The sequence below is a fragment of the Heteronotia binoei genome, chromosome 1, assembly GCF_032191835.1.
Source record: "Heteronotia binoei isolate CCM8104 ecotype False Entrance Well chromosome 1, APGP_CSIRO_Hbin_v1, whole genome shotgun sequence".
NCBI lineage: Eukaryota > Metazoa > Chordata > Lepidosauria > Squamata > Gekkonidae > Heteronotia > Heteronotia binoei.
In genome coordinates this window covers 152,608,692-152,627,196 of record NC_083223.1, presented here as the reverse complement: position 1 = coordinate 152,627,196, position 18,505 = coordinate 152,608,692, and positions in this window count along the sequence as shown.

Genomic DNA, 18,505 nt, shown 5'->3' with positions numbered 1-18,505 from the left:
TATAGCTCACCTTTCTCACTGAGACTCATTGTGTCTGAGCCTTCTAATTCCAAAAGAACACTGAATGGGAGAAGAGATTGCCAACCAGAGGCATGTTTTCCCTCCTCCCTACACAGCTGTAGGCAGCAGAAGAAAATTTGTAAAGAGTAACTAAAATATTCACACATAACAGCTCTCTGATGTGCTCTAATAGGTATGCAGTGCCTTTCTCCCAATAATGCGTGGGAGATTTTCACAGGCACTTCTGTCTAATGCTAATGAGATTTCTACCTCCATCCATCTTCTATATGTCAGTAGGAGAACAGACCTAAGGCGCTTTCACACTGCCTAGTAATGGGCCAATGTAGGGCTGCCTTGGGATGAATTCATTAATCCCATGACTAACATTGTAAGATAGACATGGGTGAACACTGAATAAAAATACCTGTCTACCACACAATTCTCATCTTACTCTGCAGATGATAAACACCCAACAAAACTGACCATGGGTGTGTCCACACACATTAAATAATGCTTTGCAACTGGATTTTTACTTTGTAAGAACAGCAAAATCCACTTGCAAACAGTTGCCATGTGAAAGCACCCAGTGTTTGGCTGATGTTGGCAGCCTGAAAGGGGGCAGCTGGTAAAACGCTTCACTGTTAAACCAGAAGCTCCTGCCTTAAGTATTCATAAAAACCATAAATCCAAAGCAGATTATTGGAGGGACTGGAAGGTCCCCACAGTCAGAGAGGATTCTATGGCATTGGCTAGAAAAGATAGCACTGGGGACAGAATCCTTGTGATCTGTCTCCCCTATAATATTAGGCATTTGATTGGTTGGTTTGCCTTTTTACTACCACAGCAGCCAGTCTACAGTTCATCACCCACACTTGCAAAAGACACTGATCTATACAGAAAAAAACCCTTGCTATATAGTAACAGATTTCTACACTGCTACAAATTACCTAACACAATTAGTAAATGAAATGTGCAGGCTACAAATACATCTGCCTGACTCACTCCTTCCAGTTTGACTGAGAAACAAACAAGAATGGGGTTTCCTTCCAGTTTGTATCCAAGGCTAGCAGTCAGGCCTCTTCCCCAGTGAATCTTTCTAACAATAAGGACTGAGGCAATGCTCAATGCAAAAAAAGGTCAAAGTGTCTTTTAAACCTGGATCTTCCACAACTCTCATGGGGCTTGAATCACTTCAGCTCTCTTTTTTATTGCCATAGTGTAGAATCCATATTGTGAGAGGTAACAAGAAGGGAAATATCCCAATGAGAAGCATGGGGTTTTTTTAAATCAAACTGTTAAGTTACATGCCACTTTTCTTAAAAAGCACCTTCATGGAGGTTTTGCAACACATATGTTTATTTATCATACAAGAGGTGAATGGTTCATTAACATTGGTTGGCAAAAAGGCATCTTTTTAAAGCATCATCATTAAGTTAAAGTACTAGGTGATCATAAATTGATGTTTAAAGCAAATTTTATTAGTTTCTAAGGCAGCTTCTGTCAGGGATGATGACAGGAAAGGGAAGGTCCCCTGTGCAAGCACCAGTTGTTTCCGACTCTTGAGATGATGTTGCTTTCACAACATTTTCACAGCAGACTTTTTATGGGGTGGTTTGCCATTGCCTTCCCCAGTCTTTTACACTTTCCCCCCAGCAAGCTGGATACTCAAAAAAAAAAGAAAGAAAAAGCAGCCCCGTGGCACAGAGTGGTAAAGCAGCAGTACTGCAGTACTGTGGTCTGAACTCTCTGCTCATGACCTGAGTTCGATTCCAGCGGAAGCTGGATTCAGATAGTCGGCCCAAGGTTGATGATGACAGACAAGGGCTCAAAAATCATTTATCTTATTCACAATAAGCATTTGCTATCCAGTTGAGCACTTCATATGGTCACAGCCAAGTCGCCATGGCCATGCTTTTCAAAATCATCTGTAGCAGAGTAGATGTGCTGCTTTTGAATCTGCAAAGTCTGTGGCATTCATCATGTTGGTCCATATTAAGAATTTACAGGCTGATGTAAAGATCCCAAGTGGCAGTGCAGGATGTATAAATGTTTTGCAAGTGAACACATTTGACACTGTGATGAGGCAGGCAAAACAAGCAAGGCAGGAACCTTAGAGAAGCCAGCATGTACCTGCACTCCCAATCCAGCAAAATTTTGTAAGCTAGTTTTTGTGTAGAAAATAATATGAAATGATGGGAAAGGGGACACCCCTAGCAAAGCACTGCAGGAATGTACATCTGAACAATTGTGTAATTAAGCATAAAACCGGACAGGTACAACGGGCCATGGTTAGAATTAAGAGATAAGCCACAAAACCTCCCACCAATCCCAACAGGATCAAACCACTTATTATTATCAATTTTCTAATATGTAACAGTTGACTGTAAGCACAGAGACAGAGGGAAAGTGCCACTAGACCATGAATTCTCAAAGCATTTGCACTCTGATTCCAACAGGTTTTTAATTTTTTTTTGTGTATGAGGGTATGAATAAAGAACTTACTCCCCCAGTTCAGAAACCATGTAACAGCAAGATCTATCAATGAATAGAACTTTTACCATTTCAAATGGACTTTTGATTGTACAGAAATTTTCTAAAGGCACAGAACATGTGATGAAGGTTTGATTTTGTTTTTAAAAAAGGTCTGAAGTAAACTGCTCCAGTCATTATGTATGCCATCTGAACACTGTGGAAGAAGGAGAGGACAGACATCAAATACATAAATCAATATATGCAGCTGCTCAACAGCAGCAGGAGGTAAAGGAAGGACAAAGAAACTGATGCTCTAAAGAAGCATGGAAAGTGGCCCAGAAAGAACAACTAAGAGTTTAGTGGACTGAATGCTGGAAGTTAGCCACAGATAGGTTAAGATCAAGTTAAGGAGTGGGATTTTTGGAATCCCATCAGGTGAAATGTGCAGAGCTCACTTAAGAGCATAAGAACAGAATGTGGTAGCCACTCCACATTGGTAAGGGCAGCTACATGACTTAGGCCTGACTTCATGATAATAAAATTTCACAATTGCCTCAGCTTTCTAAAATATGAACTAGAAGACTGGTCTCCTTTTATCCATACAATCTAGTAAAAGTTCCCATGATTCTACAAACACCGATAATAGAAATCCCAATATCTGTTTTCCATCTACAAAAAAAAATTAAATAGTGGTTAGTAAGGATGCTGTTTTTAATTGAGATATGCCTGAAATAGTTTTCTGGACGAATTATTGAACTACTTGTTTTATTTTTGAGTTACTCAGAGCTACCACTTAACTGCTAGTACATATAATATAGGCAGTTACAGTTACATTTTTGATGTGGAGAACTGGGGAAAATAAAAATCTAAGGGCTCTTAGTGTAATATGCATTACTGAAGTTTTAACATTTCAGAAAGATGTTTAGATTTTGCAAAAAATGCAGTGGGCTTAAAAAGCTACCTCAATGTCTGTGGGGTATAGTGTTCACATGTTAAATAATTCCAGGCTGCTTGTGAACATTCTGAAGTACTTGTGGAGTTATATGAGGTTTTTGTCCGTCTCTCCTGAAAAATTAGGCAAATAATTGGTGGGGAAGGATTTGGAGCTAGTGGACTAGCTACATGAAGTGTCCTGAGGATTACATGTGGATAGACCACATGTAAGAAAGGCAATAGTGCAATTTTAGGGTTGCCAATCCCCAGTTGGGGACAGGGGCTCCCCTGATTTGGAGACCCTCCCCCTGCTTCAGGGGTATCAGAAAGCAGTGGGGGAGAGGAGGGAAGTGTCTGCTGGACACTCCGTTATTTCCTATGGAGACCAATTCCCAGAGGGTATAATGGAGAATTGTTCTCAGGGGAGGCTGTTTTTTTGAGGTAGAGACACCAAATTTTCAGCATAGCATCCAGTGCCTATCAAAAAACCCCCAAGTTTCAAAAAAATTGGACCAGGGGGTCCATTCTATCAGCCCCAAAAGAAGGTGCCCCTATCCTTAATTATTTCCAAATGGAGGGAAGGCATTTAAAAGGAGCATTGTCCCTTTAAATGTGATTGCCAGAACTCTCTTTGCAGTTCAATCATGCTTGTTATGTTGTTTTAACTATTGCTAGCCACCCTGAGCCTGTCAGGAGAGGGTGGGATACAAATGTAGTAAAATAAATAAATAAATAAACCAAACTGTTTAATCCTTGCTCCTGGCTCCACCCCCAAAGTCCCCAGATATTTCTTGAGTTGGAGCTGGTAACTCTAAGAGAATTCCATTTGTTCTGTTGTAGGTATTTGGGAGGTCCATGAGAAAAAATGTCCAGCCTTGTATACATAGGATTGTTCCACTTTAACCCCACAACAACTATGCGAGGTAATTTATTTAGGCTGAGGAATAGTGGTTGACTCAGTAGGGTTGCCAGGTCTGTGTTGGAAAATACCTGGAAACTCGGGGGGGGGGGTGGATCCAGGAGAGTTTGGGGAGGGGAGGGACTTCAGCATGGCACAATGCCATAGAGTCCACCCTTCAAAGGAGGCATTTTTTCCAGAGGAGCTGATCTCTGCCAGCTGGAGATCAGCTATAAAAGCAGATCTCCAGGCCCCACCTGGATGTTGGCACCCCTATGATTCACTCATCAAATGAGCTTCAGGACTAAGCAGAAATACTAAATCTCTCAGCTCCAAGACTGACAGTCACAATCCTGTTTTCCTGTGTTCAGCTATTATAACCTTAAAGGGGTGTTGTACTCCTCTTCATGAGAAAGCAGGGTTAGCTCTGGTTAGTATTTGGATGGGAGACCAGCAAAGAAGTCCAGGGTCACTATGCAGAGGAAGGCAATAGCCAACTACCTCTGACCATCTCTTGTTTTGAAAACCGCATGGGGTTGCTTTAAATTGGCTGCAACTTGGTGGCACTTTACACACACACACCGTCTGGTTCTTTTAACTGGACATGCTGGGGACTGAACCTGTAACCTTTTGCATACTAAGCACTGGGCCACAGTCCCTTTCCTTTTGGACTTCCAAAAAGCGTTTGACAAGGTACCTCACCAAAGTCTTCTGAGTAAATCTAACATTTATGAGATAAGAGGACATGTGGGATGCCAGCCTCTAGATGGGACCTGGGGATCCCCCAGAATTATAGTTCATCACCAGACTACAAAGATCAGTTCTCCTGGAGAAAATGGATGCTTTGGAAGTTAGACTCTATGGCATTGTTTTAAGTGCCACCAAGTTGCAGCCAATTTAAAGCAATTGTCTACTGAATGGCCCCTGTCTATGTGTTTTATGAGTGATCACACCAACTCTGTCTTTTTTTTGCCTTGCCAACAGTTCTGTTTATATTCTCCTTTAAAATTATAATCAGATTCATTCCAGTAACTCCATCTGCTCCAATTTTTAACCAGTTATCAAACCATAAAAGGGGAGTTAGGGTTGCTTGCTCCAGGTTGGGGAATTTGCTATAGACTGATCAGTTGTAACTCAAAAAGATCTCCAGCTCCCCCCCCCCCAACCCTGAAAGTTGCAACTGTACTATAACTGCAGGCCTGGTTAATATAATGGGAAAGGAAAAGTGAGGTTTCAGTGTCCCTGGAGGAAGGGGTGTCATGCCTGTGTAATGAGGGAAAGGGGAAAAGTAGGTGAGGATGGTGGAAGTAGCAAGTAGTGTGGGAAAGAGAGTATGTGTAGATGCAACTCCTGGAGATTTGAGGATGTGGCATTGTACCCCACTGGAGTCCCTGTCTACATCCCCAAATCTCCAGGAGTTTCCCAACCTGGAGCTGGCAACCCTACCTCCCCGGTGGCCGGAGGGGCCCTAACAATCCTAGATGTCCTTTCTATAATTTTGCTCAGTGCATATATTTCTTATGGGAGAAGAGATATAGGGAGCTGCATTTCATATTTTTTTTCAAGAAGAAGACGACAACATTGGATTTGTATCCCACCCTCCACTCTGAATCTCAGAGTGGCTCACAATCTCCTTTATCTTCCTTCCCCATAACAGACACCCTGTGAGGTGGGTGGGGCTGAGAGGAATCTCACATTTATTGTTTGATTGCTATATTTACTTATTGTAATTTAGGCTTCATCCATGCTGGCCATGGCAACTGAACTAGCTGGAAAACTCCTGGCCGCACTCCCCATCCATGCAGCAGCAGGGGCAAAATGTGGGGGCAAAGAAGACATTGCTCAACTGTATTTCCTACGGAGACTGGAAAAAGTCTGAGTGTCACTCAGGGTAGTGACATCTTTCCCCCTAAACTCCATTCCCAAAAGTCTCCTGGGAGCATGTACCTGGAATCAGGAGTTACATTTCTCAGGATTCAAAGGAAAATCCTCAGGAATGCCATGGAGCATGCTCAGAATGAGCACAATGTCATGTGGGTGTTCCCTTTAAATATGGGGACTTCCTACTTTCCATGGGAGAAATCCTGTGTAGAGGGAGTTTTGGTCCCCGCCCCCCAATATTTGCTAATTATATTGTTTGACAACACATTTGTGATTTTTACTGTTGTATTATTGCAATTCTTATTTGTGAAATAAAAATTGAGTAGAGAACCAGATCGAACATTGCAAACTGGCAGCATCATGCCCAGCCTGAAGAGACTTATATCACTGGAAAACTCTTGGAAGAAACCACATTACTGCAGTTTTGGGCAATGTAAACTGATCTTACATACTGGAAAGGCAAGAGCCAACTCAGCCCATGAACTGGGAAGAACACATTTTGCCTTGCCTTGAAGCCATTTACCAACATTGCAGGTGCCCGAAAACAGCAGGGGCAACACCCCCCCCCCCCTTTACTGTAGTTGTAAGGCCAAAAGACTGAATGCTTTGTAATGAAGGTATATTGTAACATTTCTCACCAGGTGGCACTTTGTTAGCAACAATTAGATCCTGATTGATCTTTGAAGGGCTAATTCTTACGTGTTTTGCAAGGGTCCTAGAAGGAGCAAGTGTTGAGTGGGAGCACTTTAAGAGTATTAGTGGGAGGGGAAAAAAGAATAGAGCCTCAAGACATTTGCAATACAATGACCTTGTCTCCTTTGCACCCTCTTAGCAAGCATTAGTTAGCACAGTGATTTGCTCTTACTCCTGTTATTATCCCCTCGGGCACTAATGGTCACTTTATTAATTAGTTGAAAATTGTATTCTAGGTCAAATGGCAGCTTTGTTCCTCCATTGTTGCAAATTGCTATTGGTAGGCCCCATAAGAGGGAGTGTTGCCACAAAATGGGAATGATCCTTTGCTTTTTAAGATAAAGGCTGTGGGCCAGCTGTGCTTTCCAGGACTACAGAAGGGATTTCAGTATTTCTAAGCCAGCCTTTCCCAAGACTGGTTTTTAAGCAGTCACCATCACTTTGTTGGTAAGATCTCTAATCACGGTCTGATCATGTTATAGTATGTGCTGATTTTTCACAAAGCAAGATTTTCCATAAGCATTGCTTCTCTCAGCTCCTTGGTGACTGGATCAAAGTTTGAAAAATTACACAAAATTGCATGCTTCTTCAAAGCTTTGACACATAAGTTTATGATTTGGGATTGACATTTCCACAGTAATGTTCCTTCACTCAGTTGTCATTTGCAGACATAAACTGACATAGCACACCTTATATGATACCCAAGTCTGTAACAAGGCTTCTGCAGCATTTAAGTTGTATTAACATGTCTCCCTAGCTGTATTTAAGTATCCACATAGCAATTACGCAGATGTTCTCATTCTCATTTGCAAACAGAGGTGCAACAACATCAGCTCATGCATTCAGGTCCATGGGGCTAGGCCTTAGAATACCTATGCCCAGCTAAGGATGCCAACCTTCAGGTGGGGCCTGCAGTTTTCCTGGAATGACAACTGATCTCCTGACTACAGAGATCAGCTCCCCTGGAGGAAATGGCAGCTTCAGATGATGAACTCTATGAAATTACATCCTTGCTGAGCTCCTTATCCTCACCAGACTCTGCCCTCCAGAGGCACAACACTCAAATCTCTAGAAATAAGGTTTCCAGGTCTAACATAAGAAACATGTGGGGACTATGGGGTGGAGCTGTGAGCAAGGGTGTGGCAAGCACAAATGAACTCTGAAGGGAGTTCTGGACATCACATTTAAAGGGACCACACACCTTTTAAATGGGTGGAGCCAGGAGACACTGGGATGGAGCCAGGAGCAGGGGTGTGACAAGCATAACTGAACTCCAAAGGGAGTTCTGGACATCACATTTAAAGGGACCACACACCTTTTAAATGCCTTCTCTCAATTGGAAATAATGAAGTACAATGGCACCTTCTTTTGGGGCTCATAGAATTGGACCCCCAGTCCAATCTTTTTGAAACTTGGAGGGTACTTTGGGGAGAGGCACTAGATGTTATGCTGAAAATGTGGTGCCTCTACCTCAAAAAACAGCCCCCCCCCAGAGCACCAAATACCCACAGATCAATTCTCCTTTATACTCTCTGAGAATCAGTCTCCATAGGATATAATGGAGTGCCTAGCAAATATTTCCTTTCCCACCCCCGCTTTCTGATGACCCTGAAGTGGGTGGAGGGCTGTGACGGAAAGCTAGGGGTTAACCATAATCTGAAGACGCACAGGGTTGCGTCAGGTGACCTGAGGGTGGGGGCAAAGTGCTGAGAGCTCTCAGGGAGGGAAAAGGGAGTTGAAGGAGAGAAACTGCTGAGGCAGGATTCAGTCAAGTTGATGTCTGACAGAGTGGAGGCCTGTCAGAGAAGTCTGTCAGTGGGGACCTGACAGAGACTGAGAGGGTCAGTTAGTGCCGGCCAGAAGGGCTGAGAGGGCGGCTGATCCTGTGAAGAAGCTGGAGACGGAGACGGGGAAGTCTTCCAGAGACTGCCAGCTGGACAAAACCAGCCAAGAGGGCTGTGTGTGTGTGAGTCAGTTAAGACCGGAATGGTCACAAACACCTAGGAACCACTCTGAAGATCTAGTGAGGAGGTTGAGGGAGTGGATGTGGGTCTGAGACACCAAGAAGGGCTGAGAGGAGAGACTCCAGTCGAGGGGTGAGACTAGACACATCAATCCCAAGAGGCCAGACCTTGGCTAGAGGTGGAGAGTGAGTTGAAGGGAAACTGTGAACCGTGTAACTGTGAAAGACTCAAGAAAGTAAAAGTGATTGTAAAGCCTGAAACAACAGAACAAACGTACTAGCCTATGTAAATATCTCCCATATCCCCAGTTTAAGACTTTTTGTTACAATAAATCTGTGGTTTAAGTTAAAGTTCTCGTGAGCCTATATTTTGTGGGAAGAGCAAACAAAGCTGCTGTGGTCCCATCAAAGAAACAAGTAAAAATACCCCAAAGAGACTAAAATATAGAGATCCAGTGAGGCGGGCGCTGCTATATTTGGTTGCCAGCATCGGGATTTCGAAGAAAAACCCCAAAATAAGTGTCACTAAGAGACACAGAAAGTAGAGGGACACTACAGTAAAGGAATTAAGACAGTTTTGTGGAAAATTCCTGTCAGAAATGGCTCCTCCTAAGAGAACTACCACAGCCACGGGGGATGGGCAGACACAAGAAGAGATTCCTGAGGAGAATCCTAGTCAGAGCATAGAGGCTATGAAATTACAGGTAGAATTGGCCAGAATAGAGGCAGAAAAAAAAATTCAGATGGCCAAGATTCAAGCAGAAAATAGAGAAAAAGAAATGGAAATGGCAAGGCTGGAATCAGAGAGAGAACAAAGAGAGAGAGAAATACAGATGGCTAGGCTGGAATCAGAGAGAGAAAATAGAGAGAGAGAACATGAGGAAAAAATGTACAGTTTGAAACTCCAGGAGATTCAGGGAAAGCCAGAATTTCAACGTGATACTAGAAATGAGAGGCGCCTCACAGTAGAACAAAAGAAATTCCCCAAGTACCAAAAAGGGGATGATGTAGAAGCTTTTTTGTTTAATTTTGAAAGAACCTGTAAAGATTTAAGGGTTGCTGATGAGGACAGAATGATTTATTTGAGACCTCAGATCTGTGGAGAGTTGAGTGAAATCTACTCTGAACTGAGGGATGAGGAAACTTCTGACTATCAATTGTACAAGGAAAGGGTCAGAGTCCGCTTTGGCTTAACAGCAGAGCAAAGCAGGAAAAAATTTAGAGAAATCAGAAGAAAGCCTGGGGAAACATACTCTCAACTAGGTTGTCGGTTAGACAGAGCCCTGAACAGATGGGTAGAAGGGAGTAAAGTTTCCACTTTAGAAGACCTGAAAAACTTAGTGGGCTTGGAACAGTTTTATAACCAAGTCCCCTCTCAGTATAGGTGGGTACTGAGAGACAAGAAATTGAAAACAGTAGAAGAAGCAGCTGTGATTCTAGATGAGATTGAATCAGATCTAGGGAGATCAATGTGGACTGCTCCAACAAAAAAACCCCGAGTCTGGAACTCTCCAGAGAAGTCTGGGGCGGGTAACAACAACCCTGCAAAGCGGTACAGTCCACCTCCATACAGGAAGACCCAGGCTGCTTGTTTCCAATGTGGGGCAATAGGGCACTATGCCAGAACTTGCCCAGAAAAAGGAAAGAAGACCCCACCAACTAAGACAGTTAAAATGGTGCAAGGTCAACAGAAAGAAGTGGAAACAAACCCCTCACTTCCAGAGAACACACCACCAGAAAGACTCACTAGTGTTCTGAAAGTGTGGAAGGTACAGGAAAGCTTGAGTGAGGAATATACTGAGACTGTGACAGTAAATGGCAAGGAAGTCAAGGCTTATAGGGACACAGGGGCGCAGGTTTCCCTAGTACAGCCAGAATTAGTAAAAAGTCATCAGTATTTGCCTGGGAAATCTTACACCATAAAAGGCATTAAAGGACCTACATTTGAAGTGGCCCTGGCAGAAGTTCCTATCAAGTATAGAGAGTTCCAAGGTGATTGGATTGTGGGAGTCCTGAGTGACATAGGAACATCGCTTTTATTGGGCAATGATTTAGCCTCTGAGTTAAAGAGACAGCAAGCTAATCCTGTCAACATTGTTACAAGAAGCACGCCAGAGGCAGCACCTGAGGTGTGTGTACAGCAACCAGCAGAAGAACAGGAAACAATGTTGCAGACCATCCCTGCTGCAGAATTCCTCAGAGAGCAGCAACAAGATGACAGCCTGAAGGAACTATGGCAGAGAACTGGGGAGATGACAGAAAAAGAAGGGGAGAGCATGTTTGGCTCTTTGGAACCCTTTGAGGTGGCCCAACCAGTGAGCAGAGGACACAGCCAAGCAACAGAGCAAGAAACCGTCCAGACCAGCGAGCCTTTTCGATCAGAGTCGTCAGTTGGCAGGTGTGCTCCTTTGTCATCCTCTCCCAAGACAACTAATGGAACTGTTGTCCAAGCTAGGAAACCAACTGTACAAGTTTTGAGCAGTATGGCTTCCCCATCCACAGACCAGCTATGCATCACAACTGATGAAACAGAATTGCAGCGGCTCATTCAGCAGAAGCAAGAACAATGCACCGCCGGAAGAATTGCCAAGCAGATGACGGAGACTGCAGACAACATGAGAAGATCGCAACGACGGCAGAAGCAGTGGTACGACTCCAAGTCCAGAGACAGAGAGTTCAAGCCAGGAGACAGAGTGCTGGTGTTGAAGCCCAGGAAGAAGAACAAGTTAGATGTGGCCTAGGAGGGACCTTATACCATCGCCCATAAGGTCTCCAACGTGAACTATGTAGTGAACTTAAGTGAAGATGGTGAACAATGTAAAGTGTTCCATGTAAACACGTTAAAACCTTATTTTGACAGGGGTAATTTGGTTTTAATTGCTAAGAAGGGAGAGTGTGCGGGAACTGAATTGTCGGGTTGGGGGAAAATATCCCAGGAAGAAACCATTAAGGAGGTTCAGTTCGCCCCTTCTCTTAATGGAGAACAAAGAGGCCAGTTACAAACAATACTGGGAAGGTACAAAACAATTTTTTCGGATGTACCAGGTAAGACAAACCTAGCGTGTCACAAGATTGACACAGGGGATTCGAGGCCTGTGGCACTCCAACCGTATAGAGTGACTGGCCCGAATGCCAAATATGTACAGCAGGAGGTAGAAGAAATGTTGAAATTGGGTTTGATTGTACCATCAGAAAGTCCATGGGCCTCACCTGTAGTCCTAGTACCCAAACCAGACAAAACCATGAGGTTTTGTGTGGACTACAGAAGATTGAATAAGATCACAGTACCGGATGTGTATCCAATGCCTCGCATAGACGAGTTGGTCGAGACAATTGGAGCTGCCAATTTTATCACCACCTTAGATTTGACAAAAGGTTATTGGCAGGTAGCTATGGATCCTAAAGATCAGTAGAAAACAGCTTTTGTAACCAAAGAGGGACTCTTTGAGTTTACTGTATTACCATTTGGGTTAAGGAACGCTCCCTCCACGTTCCAAAGATTAATTGATAAGATAGTGGGACTGAAAGAATTTGCTCTTGCATATATTGACGATATTGCTATTTACAGTGCTACATGGAAGGAACATTTGCAGCATGTGGCCATTGTGTTACAACGAGTGAAAGATGCGGGTCTCACCATCAAAGCATCTAAGCGTCAACTAGCCATGGCCGAGGTTAAGTATTTAGGGCATGTGCTAGGAGGAGGTAAGATCAAAACAGATTGGGGAAAGGTGCAAGCCATACATGAGTGGCCCAGACCCAAAACCAAGAAACAAATACGAGCATTTTTGGGCGTAGTAGGATACTACAGAAGGTTCATACCTGAGTTTAGCACAATAGCAGCACCTCTATGTGAGTGCACCAAGAAGAAGAACCCTGATCCAGTAAACTGGAATGCAGAGTGTCAAAAAGCGTATGAACATCTGAAAGTGGTTCTGACCACTGAACCAGTGTTGAGAACTCCAGAGTTTTCAAAGGAGTTTACCCTCTTCACTGAGGCATCTAATGTTGGGGTAGGTGCAACATTAAGTCAGCAAGGAGAGGAAGGACTATATCATCCAGTTCTGTATCTGAGTAGAAAGTTATTGGACCGAGAGCAACACCTCTCAGTAATTGAAAAAGAGTGTTTGGCGATTGTGTGGGCAGTAGGTAAATTGAAACCATACCTATGGGGAAGGAAGTTTACATTGTGTACAGATCATTCTCCCCTGAATTGGTTGAACCAGGTAAAAGATACGAACAGCAAACTGATAAGATGGAGTTTACAGCTCCAAGATTACAACTTTGACATCCAGCATATCCCCGGGAAGCAAAATGTGATAGTAGATGCACTGTCAAGAAGAATGTAAATTTTGAGAAGTCTGTTTGTATAGTAATGTTATAGAAGATATTAGTCTGTATAACTGATGAAGAATGTATATAGTTTTGAGGTTGATGTTATGACAAAAGTGTTATAACGTAGTGTAACCCAAGCAAGTGTGCCCATGTCCCATTGCTCAGCAAAAGGCTGAGACCTTTCGCCTTGCGCAATGTCTCAGAAGGGGGAGGGACATGTGACGGAAAGCAATGGGTTAACCATAATCTGAAGACGCACAGGGCTGCGTCAGGTGACCTGAGGGTGGGGGCAAAGTGCTGAGAGCTCTCAGGGAGGGAAAAGGGAGTTGAAGGAGAGAAACTGCTGAGGCAGGAGTTCAGTCAGTTGATGTCTGACAGAGTGGAGGCCTGTCAGAGAAGTCTGTCAGTGGGGACCTGACAGAGACTGAGAGGGTCAGTTAGTGCCGGCCAGAAGGGCTGAGAGGGCAGCTGATCCTGTGAAGAAGCTGGAGACGGAGACGGGGAAGTCTTCCAGAGACTGCCAGCTGGACAAAACCAGCCAAGAGGGCTGTGTGTTTGTGAGTCAGTTAAGACCGGAACGGTCACAAACACCTAGGAACCACTCTGAAGATCTAGTGAGGAGGTTGAGGGAGTGGATGTGGGTCTGAGACACCAAGAAGGGCTGAGAGGAGAGACTTCAGTCGAGGGGTGAGACTAGACACATCAATCCCAAGAGGCCAGACCTTGGCTAGAGGTGGAGAGTGAGTTGAAGGGAAACTGTGAACCGTGTAACTGTGAAAGACTCAAGAAAGTAAAAGTGATTGTAAAGCCTGAAACAACAGAACAAACGTACTAGCCTATGTAAATATCTCCCATATCCCCAGTTTAAGACTTTTTGTTACAATAAATCTGTGGTTTAAGTTAAAGTTCTCGTGAGCCTATATTTTGTGGGAAGAGCAAACAAAGCTGCTGTGGTCCCATCAAAGAAACAAGTAAAAATACCCCGAAAAGACTAAAATATAGAGATCCAGTGAGGCCGTGAGGCGGGCGCTGCTATAAGGGCCTCCAAACCAGGGGATCCTCTGCCCTCAACTGGGGACTGGAAATCCTACTAAGAACTCACCAAGCCAGAGCTGGCAACTCTCAGACCACACTAAGGTAGACTAATATGAAAATAAAATAGCAACAGTGCTGAATATTTTAGAGCTGGAAAGGGAGCAAAAAAGCATAAGCAACATGATTTATTCAGTACTTACTCCTGATCAGAGTTACACACTCCATGGACTTCAGTAGACTTAGAAGTCTATGTAGGCTGCCATCTTAAATCTATGCATGTTTATTTGGGAGGAAGCCCCACTAAGCTAAACTTACAACTGTGATAAGATGCAGAACAACAGAACAGCTGTGATAAGATGCAGAACAACAGAGTACATTATTGAAAACCTTCAGGGCTTTTTTCGGTAGAAAAAGGCCAGCAGGAACTCATTTGACACCAAGCCAGCCGGAACTGTTCCTGTATGTTCCTGTTCAAACAAAGCCCTGAAAACCTTTAGTATATAGTTAAACAACAGAGTCTCAATAGCTAAATTGGAATCAGATCCAAAGCCAGCTTTCATTACATCGAGACAGGATTGCCAGCAATATTTAGCTCAAATACAGGTCCACCATATGTACTGGAAATCAGCTCTAGGTAGATTACAGTACCAACATATCAGATAGATTCTTATAGATTTTTGCCAGTTTTTACAGCAAGAGATACCACTGATGTAACATTTTCAATGTGAAGACATTGTAAACCTCTTAGAGCCATATCTTACTATGTACCTCCATATTTCATGTAGAAAAATTCTACTTAGATCTTTTTAGCATTCACTTTGGAAACATTATTTGTCAAATCCATTTTTTTTTGCAATCAAATGGCTATGGTTACCCATAGTAATTTTTTGTACTACAAGCACCTTCTTATACTTTGGCTAGTGTGCAGTTTTGTTAACAGGAAAATTTTAACTAGAAAATATTCAAATGGTCTAAATTCTATGATTGCTTAAATCAGCAAGTCTATTATAGTTGATTATTGAATAATAAGTAATTAAATTTTCAAAGGTTTTGAGATTGGAAAATTCCCTTTTCCCCAAGTGACTGAATCTGGAAATTCTGTAATTGATCTAATTCCCTCACTGCTGATGATACTGGGGAGACATTAAGGCCAAAATCCTTTTATAGGAGAGCCGCATGTACATTAAATTATTGATTATAACGTTATCTTCATTATGTAACCTATTCCTAATTAATGAATGAGCCCAGGGGCAAATCTTCAGTGACATTTTGACAAAAGATTGCTCAATGAGAATTTCAGGATCATCTGATTGGTTTTTAATTAAGGTTGCCAATCTCCAGGTGGGGACAGGGGATCCCCTGGTTTGGAGGCACTCCCTCCGCTTCAGGGTCATCAGAGAGCGGGAGGGGGAGAGCGAAAAGTCTGCTTGGCACTCATTATTCCCTATGGAGACCAATTCCCATAGGGAATAATGTAGAATTGATCAGCTGGTATCTGGGGCTCTGGGGGGGGACCAGGAGTGCAGTATGCAAGCTCTGGGCCGGTTCATCAGGGGAAAGAGGGAGCGCCCAGCGGCGCTCCCAGGCGGGGTGGCGCCATAGGCAGCTGCCTACCCTGCCTACTCCCATGCACCAGCTCTGTCTGGAAGTCTGAAGTTACGTCATTTGTTTTCCTCTGCCATCACAGATAGGGTCTAAGGCTGTAAGTCTGTGTCCCTTTGAACCTCAGCAAAGATACATAGGGTCAGGCTGATCCAAATAGACAACCGTGTTGGTCTGAAGTAGTAGAACAAAATAGGAGTCAATTGCATCTTTAAGACCAACTTGGTTTTATTCAGAACGTAAGCTTTCGTGTGCATGCACGCTTCTTCAGACGAGGAATGAGGGACAGGAAGCAGAACCACATATAGCTGGTGGGGTTTGGAATGCCAAGTGGTAGGTACAAAGTTAAAAACCAATAGCAGAATAGTGAAATTAACAAATTCAGAAAACCTTTGATCTGGGTTGAATTAGCGTGGGAAACCATAAAACAGTAACATGTGAAAATGCCTGTTAATTATTCTATTGCGAATAAACCTGGGTCAAAAAGAAGGCATTTCTTTCCCAGAAGTTTTTCCTGTCCAACTAATATACCTTTTAACATGTAACATAAATCTATACATTATTCCAGTTTGCCATTAGGAAAAAATACAATAAAATATAGTAGAAGATGGGTTTAATATATATAACGAGATAAACAGCCAATATCTCTAGTTTGCATATGTCAATACAAAAGCATTATTCTGATACACTATCCTAAAAGAGAAATACATTGGAATACTGTGGATATATTGCCCTACTTGGTGAAAGTGGGTTTAGCATATGTAATGAGATAAAAAAACAAAACAACATCTCTGTTCAGTCCTGGGGAGGTGTTTGTTCCAAGTTTCATAATAGTTTGTAATTCAGCAATTCCCCTCTCCATTCTGTTCTTGAAGTTCTGAGTGGGTTTAGCATCTGTAATGAGATAAAACCAATATCCCTGCTCAGTCCTGGGTAGGTGTTTGTTCCAAGTTTCATAATAATTTGTAATTCAGCAATTTCTCTCTCCATTCTGTTCTTGAAGTTCCTTTGCAGTAAAACAGCTACTTTGAGGTCACCCATTGAATGCTTTGGAAGGTTAAAGTGTTCCCCCACAGGTTTCTCAGTTCTATAATTCCTAATGTCAGATTTGTGTCCATTTATCCTTTGGCAGAGGGTTTGGCCTGTTTGCCCTATTATATATTTAATGGCATATATAATATTGGAAGATGAGCAAGTGAATGAGCCTGAGACGGTGTAGTTAATGCTGTTAGGTCCAGTGATTGTGTTGTCTGGGTATATGTGGCAGCGAAGTTGACACTTGGGTTTATTGCAAGTGTCTGGTACCGGTGTCGATGCTCAGATGAGATGTTGTATTGTTGTGGGGGAGGAGTTGTTTGAGATTAGGGGGCTGTCTGTGTGCAAGAAAAGGTTTACCCCCCAGTACTTTTGAAAGAGAGTTGTCACTATTCAATAGAGGTTGTAAGTTGTTGATGATACGTTGAACTGTTTTCAGTTGAGAGTTGTGTGTGACCACTAGTGGTGTTCTGTTATTGTCTTTTTTGGCATCCATTGTGTATTTTAACAGTGGTGTCCAGAAAAATGTATTTCTTGCATAGACTGGGTCATTGTCAGGTTGATGGTGGGGTGGAAGTCATTGAATGCCTAATGAAATGTATCAAGGGCTTCTTTACCATGTGTCCAGACCATAAAAATGTCATCAATGTAATGCAGGTATAAGGTAGGTAGGAGTGGGTAGGAGTCTAGGAAGCGTTGCTCCAAGTCAGCCATGAAGATGTTAGCATATTGTGGGGCCATGTGGGTGCCCATGGCTGTACCATTGATCTGTAGGAAAAGTTCATTGCCAAATCTGAAGTAGTTATGGGTGAGAACAAAATGGCACAGCTTGGTGGCAAAGTCAGCTGTGTTTTTATCAGAGATTATATTACTTACATCTTGTAATCCATCTTGGTATGGGATGTTGGTATATAAAGATTCTACATCCATGGTGGCTAAGATAGTGTTCTCTGGAAGGTTGTTCAAAGATTGTATTTTCCTCAGAAAATCTGTAGTATCACGAACATAACTGGGAGTACTGGTGGCATAGTGTCTTAGAATAGAGTCCATATATCCAGATACCCCCTCAGTGATGGTGCCTATCCCTGACCCAATGGGACGTCAAGGGTTGCCTGGTTTGTGTATTTTGGGTAGAAGATAAAAAGTACCTGGTCAAGGTTCCTGTGATGTGTCTGACAGGATCTGTTCCTGAATACTCAGTGGTAATTCCTTTGTAATCTCGTTTAGTTCTTTTTTATATTCCTGTGTGGGGTCTGAGTCCAGTGGTTTGTAAAATGAAGTATTTGAGAGTTGTCTTTGAGCCTCCTTGATGTAGTCTGATGTGTTCATGATGACAACAGCTCCTCCTTTGTCTGCTTCTTTAATTGTAATATCCATATTGTTCCTGTCTATGGCCTTCCTTTCAGCATGGTTGAGATTCTGCTGTGCGTGGTGTTGTTTGTTGATCACATTAGTTTGGACCCTTTGGCAAAAGCACTCAATATAGTGATCCAGTGTGGCATTGCGACCTTTGGGTGGAGTTCATGTGGAGTTTTTTTTCTTGTAATGTTGTTTTGTTGGTATGATGTGGCAAGTATACTGTTCATTGTTGGGTTGTAGGGATGGTGAATGTTCTCCAGTGGAGTGTGTGATGATATGTTGTGAAGATGTGGTATGTT